The sequence below is a fragment of the Oryctolagus cuniculus genome, chromosome 7 (genome assembly GCF_964237555.1).
Source record: "Oryctolagus cuniculus chromosome 7, mOryCun1.1, whole genome shotgun sequence".
NCBI classification, from domain to species: Eukaryota; Metazoa; Chordata; class Mammalia; order Lagomorpha; family Leporidae; genus Oryctolagus; species Oryctolagus cuniculus.
This window is the reverse complement of record NC_091438.1, coordinates 99,191,307-99,205,275: the sequence shown is the minus strand read 5'-3', so window position 1 is coordinate 99,205,275 and position 13,969 is coordinate 99,191,307.

Genomic DNA, 13,969 nt, shown 5'->3' with positions numbered 1-13,969 from the left:
CACCAGCCGCAGCGGCCATTGGAGGGTGAACCAACGGCAAAAGGAAGACCTTTCTCTCTGTCTCACTGTCCTCTCTGCCTGTCAAAAAAAAAAAAAAAAAAAAAAAAAAAAAAAAAAAAAAAAAAAGTAGACAAGTAAAGTTTGAGGTATACAGACGGTACATCAGCCATGTACATACAGGGAAATATCTCACATATGTTTGAGAACATAGCAAAATACACATTTAATCACACACATCACTAAATGAGTTCTCAAATAAAACTCAAGTGAATTAGAGATCTTACCCAATATCCTATTTTACTAGTAATTTCAAGGGTAAGCCAAGTGAAAAAGACTAAAATAAAGCCTGTTGAACTCTGGAACACAGTGGCTTCCCAATTCCTGAAACAATTGAAAGACCAAATCACATAATGTTTACAAAGGACTTAGAGCAGAATGTCCTGAAGAAAAGACACATAATTTTCTTTTTAAATAATTGGGTATTATTTAATAATTTTTATAGCAAATGAAAAAAATAAAACATCAGCCACATACATAAATCCTTGCTGCTCATTAATTTGTATGAAACAGTAAACAATTGTTTTTTTGTAAAAGCATCCAATTGATTATTGTGGTTGGTAAAATGGGTTTTTGAACTTTTAGGAGATAAATTTAAAAATGAATATATGGATATATTCTAATTTTGATTTTCAGCTTACCTCCAATTTTGATTTTTTTGTTTACCATAGACATTAAATATCACAATATGCATGACTGGTATTGGAAGTATTCAAATAGCTCATATTCAAGGCAGGTGTTTGGCAGATCAGTTAAGAAGTTCCTGAATTCATATCACAGTGCCTGGTTTCGGGTCCTACCCTGTTTCCCAATTCCTGATAACGTACACCTGGGGTTGTGGAGAGGGACAGCAGTGATCACTCAAATAATTGGATACTGAACACCCATCTCAGAGACCCAAATTGGGTTCCCAGCTCCCAGCTTTGACCTGTACAGGTGCCAGGCATTTGAAGATGAACCAGCAGATTGGAACTTTCTCTCTGTGTGTGTGTGTGTTTGTGTGTGTATCTGTCTGTTTCTCAGTCTCTCTGCCTCACAAATAAATAAAAATAAAAAAAATTAAAATTAGCACCTACTTGTATAACACTGATTAGTTTGTCTCTGCATAAAAAATTTGAAAGTGAATGTCCTCTATTGATCCCGAGTGCTTCACCAGAGACTCAGTACACAGATAGATTGAAATAAATCAATTCCAAAAACATTATTTTTCTAAAATCTCCTTTTCACCAATTTCAAGTTCATTCAATGATTTTTGTCCATTCTACTAATAGCATGAAACAATGTTGTAGAGAATATAAACATGAGTTTGGTTAATATTGTAAGATAATATGTTCTGGAATCATTTGAGCATTGGCTGTGGAGAAAATCTGATCTTATTATCTTGTATATAGAGAAAATATTCACTTGAATACATTTTAGCATACAAAATGAGTCTCTTTAAAAAGATGAAGACTTAAAATGTCAACTCTAAATATATTTATGTACTCATTTTGAGGTTCTAAATTTGAAAAATAGCAGCCTTGTAGTCTGCTTCTTTGTACTTTATGTTTTATTTTCTGTTGTTTTGCTTGTACCTGCTTCTGTACTTGGTGAAGACCCTTCAGATCAAAGCCATTTCTGTTGAATGAACCACCACATAAGGAAAAGTGATTCCAAAACTGAACGAAAAGCTTGAGGAAAGGGTGGGGGATTATATAGAAACTCTCCCCTAAAACCATTTGCCATCTCGGCAACTCTGGAAGTCTCTTTTGGAAGACTTGTTTGGAGGTAGTTTATGCCTGCCATGAGTGTCTTTTCTGAAAATCAGTGCCTATTTTGCCCCTCTCCTGCTCTCAAAATTTGGTGACACTCTTTTTTTCTTCTCCCCATACTATTTTTTTGACTGAGAAAATTTAAGACTATTCATTTTCATTTATGTACATACATGATAAGTATCTACCTTAGGTTTTAGAAATAATATTTTACTCTCCTCAGTTATAATGGTATATTGAAAACTACTCTTTGCATGAACATAGATGATTTCCACTGCAGCAGACTTTTAAGTGGAAGTGAGATTTCACATGTGTCTGTATAAACATATATTTTCATTTTAATTAATAAAACCAGAGATATGTGATAATTCGTGCCTCTTCTGAAAGTCTTGCACCCCTTTAGTACTTCTATTCTGTTGTTTACTAAGCAGCTGAAAATTCATTTATTATTTTTGTTTTCCTTTATTTTTATTTATCCATTAGGCTATTAGAATGTTAAAATTAGAGTTTGGATAGTCTCATATATAAACATATCAGAAAATGTTCTTAAATCCAGTGTGTCCTGAAGGTCAAATAACCCTTTGTCTCAGAGATTGTTTACATTTTTAAAGAATTTTAAAATGTTTTTAAATTAATTCTAAAATGTTATTCCTTATTTGTTACATCATATATTTTGAGGTGTAATAATAGTTCTTGAATAAATATTACAGTATACTTTTATTTTCCCAGTATATTTGAATTCCTTAGCAACCCACATATTTAATACATAGCAACACATAAAATAGAGTAACCTGTTTCCGTCAGTATGATTTCCAATTATAACCCAGGATATTCTTTGGAATAATTATATTCTATATATCCTGCCAATTTGCATTATTTACAGTTTTACTTTCCCTTTGGAAGACACAATTCTTTATAAATTCACACTTCATTTTTTGTTTGTAGAAAACAGCCATACTGACTCAAGTATTTTCTGAAATCCTTCTGCAAACTGCTACTTAAATATTGGCATGGACAAATGTGAATGACTTTGGGCAAAGTCATGAAGCATTCTATACTGCCTAGTGCAAAATTACATTAACATTGCTGTGTTTATCTTTATTTATATGTTAGGTACTGAAATAGATTCTTATTGGAAGAGAAACCTTTGACTTTTATATGTGAATTCAAGTGAATTCTTTATATCTATAGCATTTTGATATGAATAGAGATAATAGATATGATGGATCTAATTTCCCAAGAAGAATCTTATTAATAAAAGTGTCTGGTTAGAATTATACTTTATATCTTACAGAATAATAACTGAATGGGTCTAATATGCTTCTAAACATTACATGTGTTAAATGAATCTTTCTTTTTCATTGCACAACTGTTATATACTAGCTATATTGATTTAATAAGTACTAAACTGAATTATTAATTTAGGATTGATATACACAAATGCATATATCAATTCTTCTAATTTTAGTTAAAATTTAATTAACTCTGTAATAGGTTAGAAATGAAAATTTAAAAGCCATTGACAAGTAATATATTTTAATGTCACTCTCAAATTATGATCATAACCCTTTCTGTTTTTATTAATACAATATCATGTCTCTAAAAATAGCCAAACAGAGCTAAAAGCTTATCAAGTTTGTTAAAATGAAATTGTCACATAACTTGGAATAAAGAAATAGTATGAAAATTAGAGTAAACAATATTTCCTTTCATATATTTGTAAGCTAATGTCTGCTCAAATTTATACCTTTATTAATGCATCTATAATTGCCTTTAATGGAAGTGCTTTAAAGAACTATTTGAAACTGTTCATTATAAAGACATTTTTCTTAGCAATTTTTCTAATTTTCAGCATGACAAGAAATAAAAATATTTTCTCTCCATGCCCCTCACATCCCATCTTCTCCGTCATCCTCTTCTTCTCTTGCGTGCCACTCCAGGATAAGCGTGTCTCTTCTTTTTCTCTGTCCCTCCAGATTTTCACATGTGAGCATTTGCACACACTTACACACAATAGAGTAAAAAGCAGATTGTAAAGCAACTGTGTTTACTCTGAGCGCTAGCTATTATTATTTCTAGATGTGTGACATTGGGAAAACACTGACTTGGTGTATCGGTTTTCTCATCTTTAGCATAGACATGATGTACAAATCTGTCTCACATAATTGTAATAAAACACGAACGAGTTACATGAGACACTGTTGGCAACAATGCAAGATCCATAAAGAAACATTGTTATCACATAAATAACACGTGTTGACATATGAATAAAATCAAAAATGAATAATTGGTACAAATATATTTAAAAATGGAAATAACTTTTCTGATCAGATATTGAAGTTTATATGGTGAAAAGTTGGGAATTTTCTTCAAGACTAACAGTACAACCTAGGCTTAGTGAATTTAAAGATGTTGTATATATAGATGTTTGTGCAGATACATCAATATGTGGGGCTAGACAGGTAGACGCTGTAGGCCTTTAGGTAATCAGAATTAAAATAATTTTGGATTTTTAACTTGGAGGTAACATTCAAGGACCCAATGATAATTAAGCTTAAGATTATGTTATTTTAATATAGACATGGCCTATATAATATAAAATAACACATAATATAAAATAAAACACTGCTTTGCCATCAAGCTGAATTGCTTTGAGAATAGGTGCTAATTCAGTTTTTATGGCTGTGATTTCTCTAAAACAACGTAGATTCTCATCACTTTAAGATTTTGCAAAGAATTATTCTAGTTTTGCAAGTTAAAACATTATACTCTATCTTTTAACTTGAATAGGCAAGGCATTGATTATAGTAGATAGTATTAATTCCTTCCTGTGCTATAGTTACTCCTGTCTTAAGCATCTTCCTTTGATTGTAATTTCTAACTTCAACCTTCTTATCATTGATTACAAGCATTCAGCTCTCTGATCAGGTTTGGACAATTCTCTATCCCAGGAATTTGGAATCTGGACCCAGCTGTAATTATTCTCTACATGTTAGTCATCTTTTTGCTTCTGTATGGAAATACCTAAAGCACACTGAATTTATAAGGAAAAGATTTATTTTGACTCACGATTCTGGAGGTTCAAGGTCTTTAGCTTCACCTGGCAACAGCCTGGTCATGGTAGAATCCCAAGGTGTTACTCAGTATCACATAACAAGAGACAGAGAGCTTACATATTTGTTTATGTCTGTGTGGTCTCTCTTTTTCTGTGAATACAGAATTCAGTCAAGGTACTTACCCTTATAATCTAATATAATCACTTTCCAAAGACTGCATCTCTAAACATTATTCTCAGGGTGGACAATGGGGGCATTAGTGAAGACATCATTTAGGATATACGCATCCCATTTTGAAGTGCTTGGTTCAGGTCCGGGATTTCTTTCCATCCAGCTTCCTGCTAATACACACCATGAGAGACTGCAGATGATGGCTCAAGTGCTTGGGTCCCTGCCAACCACGTAAAGACCTGTATTGAGTTATTGGCTCTTAGCTTCGGCCTGAATGAGTCCCAGCTATTGTGGGTATTTCAGATATGAAGCAGTAGATGGAAAAACTCCTGGTATCCCTCTACCTCTCTTTCTTTCCTGTAAAATGAAAATAAATAAATAATATTTTAAAAAAGGAATCACCCAGATTAAGTTTTCACTCTGCTGATATTGCTGACAGAAAGCTTTGAGGATCAAAATTCTGTCCAAGTTGTGGGAAAAAGTGCTATACACACTGTAGCACTCTCGTTCATTTTTTGTGGCCATTATATAATACAAGAGATTGAGTAATACATAACAGAAAGAAACTCATTTATTTAAAAATCTGTTTTTTTATTTTTACTTCTTTATTTTCAATGTATTTGAAATGTGTAGAGATGGAGAGACAGGGGGAGAGAGAGAGAGGGAGAGAGAGAGAGAGAATTTCCTTTCACTGGGTTCCCTTTCCAAATGCCTGCAACAACTCAGTACTAGGCCATGCTAAAGCCTGGAGCCTGCAAGTTGCCCAAATGGATGGCAGAGACCCAAGTATTTGAGCTGTTATCTACTACTTTCCAGGGTGTGTATTAGCAGAAAACTTTATCTAAAGAAGAGCTGTGACTCAAATCAAACACTGCACTATGGAATACAAGTGTCTTAAATAGTGATTCCATGCCAAATATCCACCCCAAGGAAAGAAATTTCTCACTGTCCTGGAGCCTAGAACACCCAATAACATGGCTATGCTCTGGTGAGGGACTTCTTGTTGCCTTCTATCTCAAGGTATCACAAGGTGAGATTGTGACTGCATATTTTTTTTTTTTTTTTTTTTGACAGGCAGAGTGGACAGTGAGAGAGAGAGACAGAGAGAAAGGTCTTCCTTTTGCCGTTGGTTCACCCTCCAATGGCTGCCGCGGCCGGCGCGCTGCGACCAGCGCACCGCGCTGATCCGATGGCAGGAGCCAGGAGCCAGGTGCTTTTCCTGGTCTCCCATGGGGTGCAGGGCCCAAGCACCTGGGCCATCCTCCACTGCACTCCCTGGCCACAGCAGAGAGCTGGCCTGGAAGAGGGGCAACCGGGACAGAATCCGGCGCCCCGACCGGGACTAGAACCCGGTGTGCCGGCGCCGCTAGGCGGAGGATTAGCCTAGTGAGCCGCGGCGCCGGCGTGACTGCATATTAATGCAGGCTTCTCACCTTCTTCTTATAAAGCTACTCATGTTATCCTGAGGACTGCAGACACATGAACACATTACTTCTTAAATCGCCTTCCAAAGGCCCTGATTTCAAATACTATCAATAAGTGAATTTTTGGATTGGGCTTTCAACACATGAATTTGGGGTGGCAAGGGACACAGTCAAACCATAGCAGTTATGCTTTAGTTAGAACTAAACTAATGTGAATGTACGATTTGAAGGCCTGCCATGTATATGGAGAAAAAAGCAGAAGAGACACAGTTTGTAGAGAAAAAGGAATAAAACAAATAAGCAAGAAGGATCAGAAAGGCAAGGTCATGTTGTCACCGTGGATGGAGAAATGCTAAGACAATAATTTCTCCTAGATTTCTGGCAATCCTATTCCCTGATCCAAACTGGGTCAGGGTTAGTAAAGCTTTCATAGAATACTATAAGGTACAAGTTGCTCTCTAGAATAACCCATAATTTTGCTAAAACTAGCAAATAGCAATGATTGAAATCCTGGATATAGTGCAAGAAAAGCTTTGAAGTCCGCATACTTTATTTTTGCATTTTGAAATAATGAAAATCAAAATTCCATAAAGATAATATGAAAAATATGATAAATGTGTTTTTGACAGTATAATAAATTTGGGCAAAATTATGAATCAGTAAATAATAGCTGATAGACTGATTAGTACAATGAATCAGACTCTCTTGAACATATTTTTGTTAACACTGTTAATTGTTTTTAGACATTTGATCCTTCAGTAACTCTACTCAGGAATTTTGCTGGTGTTTGCATGGAGGACCCCTATAGAACCTCTTCTGGTTAAGATCAGCTGCTTTATTGCCTGGAACTGGAACCTCCTCCCTCACCCCCTGCCCCCAGGGCCTGTGGCTTTCAGTGCCTCTGCATTCCTTTATCCTTTAAAAACAGGCAACTTCACACTGTCCATTTGCAACATGGTGAAGGGACTTCCTGGAGTTATTTTTTAAGGGCAGTCTGGTGTACAAATATACTCTTCCTTTGTGTCATTGCTGTTAATGAAATCATATTCACTCATTATTCACAAAACCTTCCTAGCAACAATCCTCCTTCCCCTCTGGCAGGGCCCTCAGATGAGAGGCCCTCTGGGCCACCACTCTGTGCAGTAGCAGGTGGTGCCCGGTTTAGTACAGGCGGTGCTGAGGTGGGGGTGGCAGGTGGCTGCTGGGTCCTGGCCTGGGGATCATGTCTGGTGAAGGTGAATCCCACAGCCTGTGGCTGCTCCTGTAATCTGGTGGTAATGAAGCCCCAGCCCTGCCTGTGTACAAGGCTTCTTTAGATCCACTTTCTGCTCTAGCTATGGATGGAGCTCTAATGCTGTCAATATAATACAAACATTAATGCTAAATAACCAGTAATCAGGTGACCCGGGAAACAGTGGTGATAAATGTGCAGTGTTTGATCTGAATACTTTTTTACCATTGCATTTTGCATGACAATCATTCCTTTCAGTTTGTCTTTTATCTCAGTAAAGCATTTTAAATGTATAAAAAGAATGGAATCCTGTCTTTTTAGATCCAAGAAGTTTAATATCATTGGATCTGGTTGCGTGGCTAATGTTTCTTATTTTTAATTAAATTTTATTTATTAAAGTTCATTTGTTAAAAATATAAAGAATTCAAATGATAATGTAAACATTATAATATTTTGGACATTTCTAAATAAGATATGTAATTTCATAAAATTCTGAAGACAATATAGAAATATTATCTGATTGGATTACAATGAAATATATATTTAGTGGTAAAAAGGAAACATTTCCCATTAAGTTTAATTTTTCCTTTTTAAAAAATTTATATAAAATGAATAAATTTCATGTTTTTCATATATACATATTTAGGACCATAGCGATACTTCCTACCTTACTTTCCATCCTTTTGGGTGATCCTGTGCCTGGCTTGGAGACTGCCTGCCTACCATGCAGGAGGTTAAGAGAGCATGGCACACCATGCCCCCTGGGCAAAAGCCCTGGTCAAGGGCTCAGCACACTGAGATTCCCACATAGGACCTGACTGCTGGCAGACAGTAGGAGCCCAAGGCACACTTCCCCCACCCCCCATTTCTTGTTAAGAGGTCTTGTAAAACAGCTCCTGAATATGGCCCAGATCCATAAGACCACCTGGAAGTTTACGTAGGCTTGACCTTCATGCTGATTGGAAAAGCATAGAGGTGCCAGTATCTGCTTTATGCTATAGAATTAGTGTTGCTACCCTGAGCTAGCTACTCTCCTTTGCCTGCCCTATAAAAGCTTGTGCCCAACTTTTAATAAACAGACATGTTCACCAAAATTGTCTCTGGTGTTTCTTGTCAAAGAATGCTTTCATCCAACCATCCTGGCAGTGTGGGCCTTGCAGGATGAGGCCACACCCTCCTGCCCACACTCTTATACTTCCTCAAGCTTCCTTTCTTATTCTTTCCTTCAATTTCTACAACAACATACTTCCAGCATATTTTATAAAATTAGTTATTCCACTAAGTAAAGAATTCAACAAATAGTAATTCATAATAGCTAAGAAGAAAAAAAAATTGTTGCTCAACAGTAGAGACAAAGGTTTGTAAACAGTAAGCAATTCTCCAAATGTCAATTTCACTCATATACATTACATTATTTTGTACTCTATTTGTTACTACAGATCAGGGAAAGCATATGGTATTTGTCTTTTGGGGACTACCGTATTTTACTAAGTATAATGGTTTTCAGCTCCATCCATTTTGTTGCTAAAGATAGGATTTCATTTTTATATAACAGTTAAATTGCATTCCATAGTGTGTACTTACTACATTTTGTTTATCCAGTCATTGGTTTATCAGCATATGGGTTGATTGCATATCTTAGCTATTTTAGGTTGAACTTCCATAAACGTGGGGACACAGATAACTCTTTAATATGGCAATTTCATTTCTTTTGGGTAAATTTCCAGGAGTGGCATGGCTCTGTCATATGATATATCTATTTTCACATTTCTGAAGAATTTCCATACTGATTTCCATAATGGTTGTACTAGCTTAAATTTCCATCAACAGTGGATTAGGGTACTTTTTTTCTCACATCATTGCCAGAATTTATTGTTAGTTGATTTCTGAGAATTGGAATGAGAGCCATTCTAACTGGCGTGAGGTGAAACCTCATTGTGGTGTTATTTTGCATTTCCCTGATGGCCAGTGATCCTGAGCATTCTTTTCATGTGTCCATTGTCCATTTGAATTCATTTTTTTTAAATGCCTATTCGGATCCTCTATCCATTTCATAACTGGATCATTTTATTGTTGTTGAGTTTCTTAAGCTCATTAACTCTAATTAAAGTACTTATAACAATTAAATAGTAATTAATGATATAATTAATATGTAAACACCAATTTTTAAATGTGTGTCTAATTTTCTTAAATTTTCCATTTATTATGATAATTAGAATAGAGCACAGAGTTAGCAATGTCTTATATTTCATTATTATCAATTTATTTTCTGTGATTGAATTCTTGAGAGTTTTAATTTTCTCATTTAAAAAATTTTAACAGCCAAATAAAACTGTACATATTTAAGAGATACTATGTGATATATCAGTACATGTATACATTCTGTATTGTCTGATCCAAATATATATACATATATATCCTTTGAATCATTTAATATTTTCCTATAGTGAGAACATCCAAAAAATCCCATCTTCCATTTATTTTGAAAAATTTGCAGTAAATAAATATCTATCTTTTCCCTACTGTGCCTTAGAACCACAAAAGTTATTACTGCTCTCTACCATTAACCTGGTAACCATCGATCAACTTTTCTTAATCTTTTCTTCTCCACCTTTATTATATGACTTTTGTAAGGACAATTATATAATTTTTTAAAATATTTTTAAAAATTTGAAAACCATAGTGATAGAAGGAAAGAGAAAGATCCTCCATCAAATGCCCACAATAGCCAGAGCTGGGGTAGATTCAAACCAGGAGCAAGGAATTCTATCCTCATCTCCCCCACAGGTGGAGGGACCCATGTACTTGCAACACCATCTGCTGTTTTCCCAGGTACATTAGCAGGAGGCTGTATCAAAATCAGAGCATCCCATACTTGAACTGGCACTGTGATATGTAATGCCAGTATTGAAAGCAACATCTTTTTCTTTTTCAATATTTATTTTATTTATTTGAAAGATAGGGTTACAGAGAGAGGTAGAGACAGAGAGAGGTCTTTCATCCTCTGGTTCAGTCTCCAGATGGCTGCAACTGCTGGAGCTACGCCAATCTGAAGCCAGGAGCCAGGAGCCAGGAGCTTCTTTCAGGTCTCCCATGGGGTGCAGGGGCCCAAGGACTTGGCCGATCTTCTACTGCTATCCCAGGCCATAGCAGAAAACTGGATCGGAAGAGGAGCAGGCGGGACTTGAAGCAGTGCCCATATGGGATGCTAATGCTTCAGGTCAGGGCTTTAACCCACTACGCCACAGCACTGGCCCCGAAAGCTACATCTTAACCTTCACCACCACAACACTGGCTATCACAACTATATTTTCAAATTTTGTGAGATCATGCATTTTTCAGAATCAACATACAGGTAGGACCATGTGATATTTGCCCTTCTGTGCTTGGCTTATTTCACTTAATATAATGATGTCCAGTTCCATCCATATTGCCACATGTGACATGGTTTCAGTCTTTTTATGTCACATAATATTCCATTGGGTATATGCACAATATTTTGTTCACTCATTCATAAATTGATGGACACATAAATTCTTTCTATTTCCTGCCTCTTGTGACTGGTGCTGCAAAAAGCATAAGAGTACAGATGTGGATTTCATTTTCTTTGGATATACACCCAGAAGTGAGTCTGCTAAATCACCTTGTAGTTCTATTTTTCTGTTTTTGGGAACCCCCATTCTGTTTTCAACAATGATTATATTAACTTAGACTCCTACCAACAGTGTGCAAGTGTTCCCTTAACTCCACATCCTTGCTAACACTTGTTATCTTTCGTCTTTTTAATAACAACCCAGTGAGGTACTGTCTCATTCTAGAATGGATTTGCATTTCCCTGATGATTAGTGATGCTGAGCATTGTTCATGTACTTCTTGGTTATTATGTCTACCTTTGAAAACTGTCTGCTTAGATCTACTGCCCATTTGTAATTTTTTGTCATTGAGTTAATTGAGTTATTTATATATTCTGGGTATTAACTCCTTGTCAAGATGTATAGGTTGCAAATATTTTCTTTCTGTAGGTTGTTTCATTGCTCTGTTGATTTTTTCCATTGCTGGGCAGAAGTTGTTTAGTTCAATGAAAACCCATTTGTCTATTGTTTAATTTTATTTCCTGTGCTCATAGAGTCTGAGTCAGAAAATTCCTGTCCGTTACAAAGTCTCAAAGGATTGGCTCAATATTTTTTTCTAATATTTTCAAAGTTTCAGGTCCCACATTCATATATTTAATATATTTTGAATTGATTTTTCTAAGTGTTGAGAGATAGGGGTCTAATTTCATTCTGTCACATGTGTATATCCAATTTGCCATCACCATCTTTTCCCAATGTGTGTTCTCAGAACCATTGCCATTGCCCTGGCTGCTCCACTTCGGATCCTGCTCCCTGTTAATATACTTGGGAAAGCAGCAGAAAATGGCCCAAGTTCTTGGGCTCCTGCACTCACATGTAAGACTCAGAAGAAGCTCCCAGGTCTTGGCTTCACCCTGGCCCAGCATTGACTGTTGTGGTCATTTGGGGAGTGAACCAGCTGATAGAAGGCCTCTCTCTGTCTCCCCCTCCTCTTTCTCTGTAACTGTGCCCTGTGCCTTTTGAGTAAATAAATAAATCCTAAAAAAAAAAAAAAAAAAAAAAAAAAAAAAAAAAAAAAAGACTCATAGAATTCAACAGTGAGGCCATCTGGCCCTACACTTTTCTTTTATTGGAAATATTTTTCACTACAGATTCAATCTTGTCACTTATTATTGGTATGTGTAGGTATTCTATTCCCTCATGACCCAATCTGGTAAGATGTGTGTCCAAGAATTTGTTCATGTCTCCTAAGTTATCTAATTTATTGCTGTATAGTTTATTGTCTTTCTGGTTTGGGATGCAGGCACATCTCTTCTTATAACGTCGTCTTAATATTTACTACAGTAGTTATAATTTTATAAGCTTTCTCAGTGAAGATATAGTAATTTACACTTTTTATAATACTAGAGTATTCTTAATTTGGTGTATAATTATACTTACTAATGATTTTTCTACCTTCTGTATTTTCTTCTTACTTGTTATTATCTCTTGCTTCCTGTTGGAAGAACTCCTTTAATATAGCTTATAGCACAGATCTGGAAGTGATGAATATTCTTAGTTTCACACAAGCAATGTCTTTATCTTTGATATTTGAACAACAGCCTTGCTGGACATAGAATTGTTGGATGACGGTTGTTTTATTCTGTGATGTAAAAGTTTCATTTCACTTCTTGTGGTCTGTAAGCTTTCTATTGAGAAATTTTCAGTCAGGGGAATTGGGATCCCATTCTCTGTTATTTGCCTTTTTCTCTTGAAGATGTGAGAATCTTCTGTTTATCTTTAACCTCATAAAGCTTGATTATAAAGCGTTTTGGGTGAATTTGGTTAGATTGAACCTGACTGCTAACCTTTGACACTCCTATATCTTGAAGATTTTATATTTATCAAGCTTTGGAAAGTTTTTTGTCATTATCTTTTTGAATTTTTTTAACCTTTCTGGCATTCTCAAGATTTTCCTAAATTCCAGCATTTCAAGAATTCATTAGTTTCATGGTATTCCATATTTGCTCTAAGTTTTCTTGACTTTTCCTGACTCTTCTTATTTACTCCTCCAAACGTATCTTTTCAAATAGTCATCTTTATCATTGATTCTTTTGTTAGATCTTTCTCACATTGATGCCTTCTATCACATTTTATTGCTTCACTTAATGTATTTTTCAGATGACCTATTTCTGCTTGATTTTGCTTAATTACTCTGCTCTCTTTACCAACTCTCTCTGTTGGAATATTAAATTGTTTCTCTGTGTTGTTTTAAAGTGTGTTGTGTTTCCTCAAAACAGTTGTTTTTAAAACTTCAAATGAGCATTTGGAAATTTCAGTTCCTCAGTGGTTTCTGGCACCTTATTTTGCTCCAGAGAGGAGGTCATGGTTCCCAGGAAGTTCCTGATGCTTATTGGAGTATATTTCATCTGGATTCCATAGCGCTTGTGAGGGTAAATTGGCTTGTGTATAGCAGTTAACATTTGTGTCTCTGTGGGTAGATGGTCACTAGAGCTTCTTACTCAGCCACCATTGTGGCTCCACCTCCCATGACTAATATTTAAACATCTTGCAGAACATAGACCTCTGAGCTAAACCTAGTCTCCATACAAGTTTGGGATATAAAAGAATCAGACTTTCCTTATCATTCTTGGATTATTTCTCAATTTCTAGGCTCTTGTAGCTCCTTCTTTTCTTTACAATTTTACTGATTATTTATAAAACATTT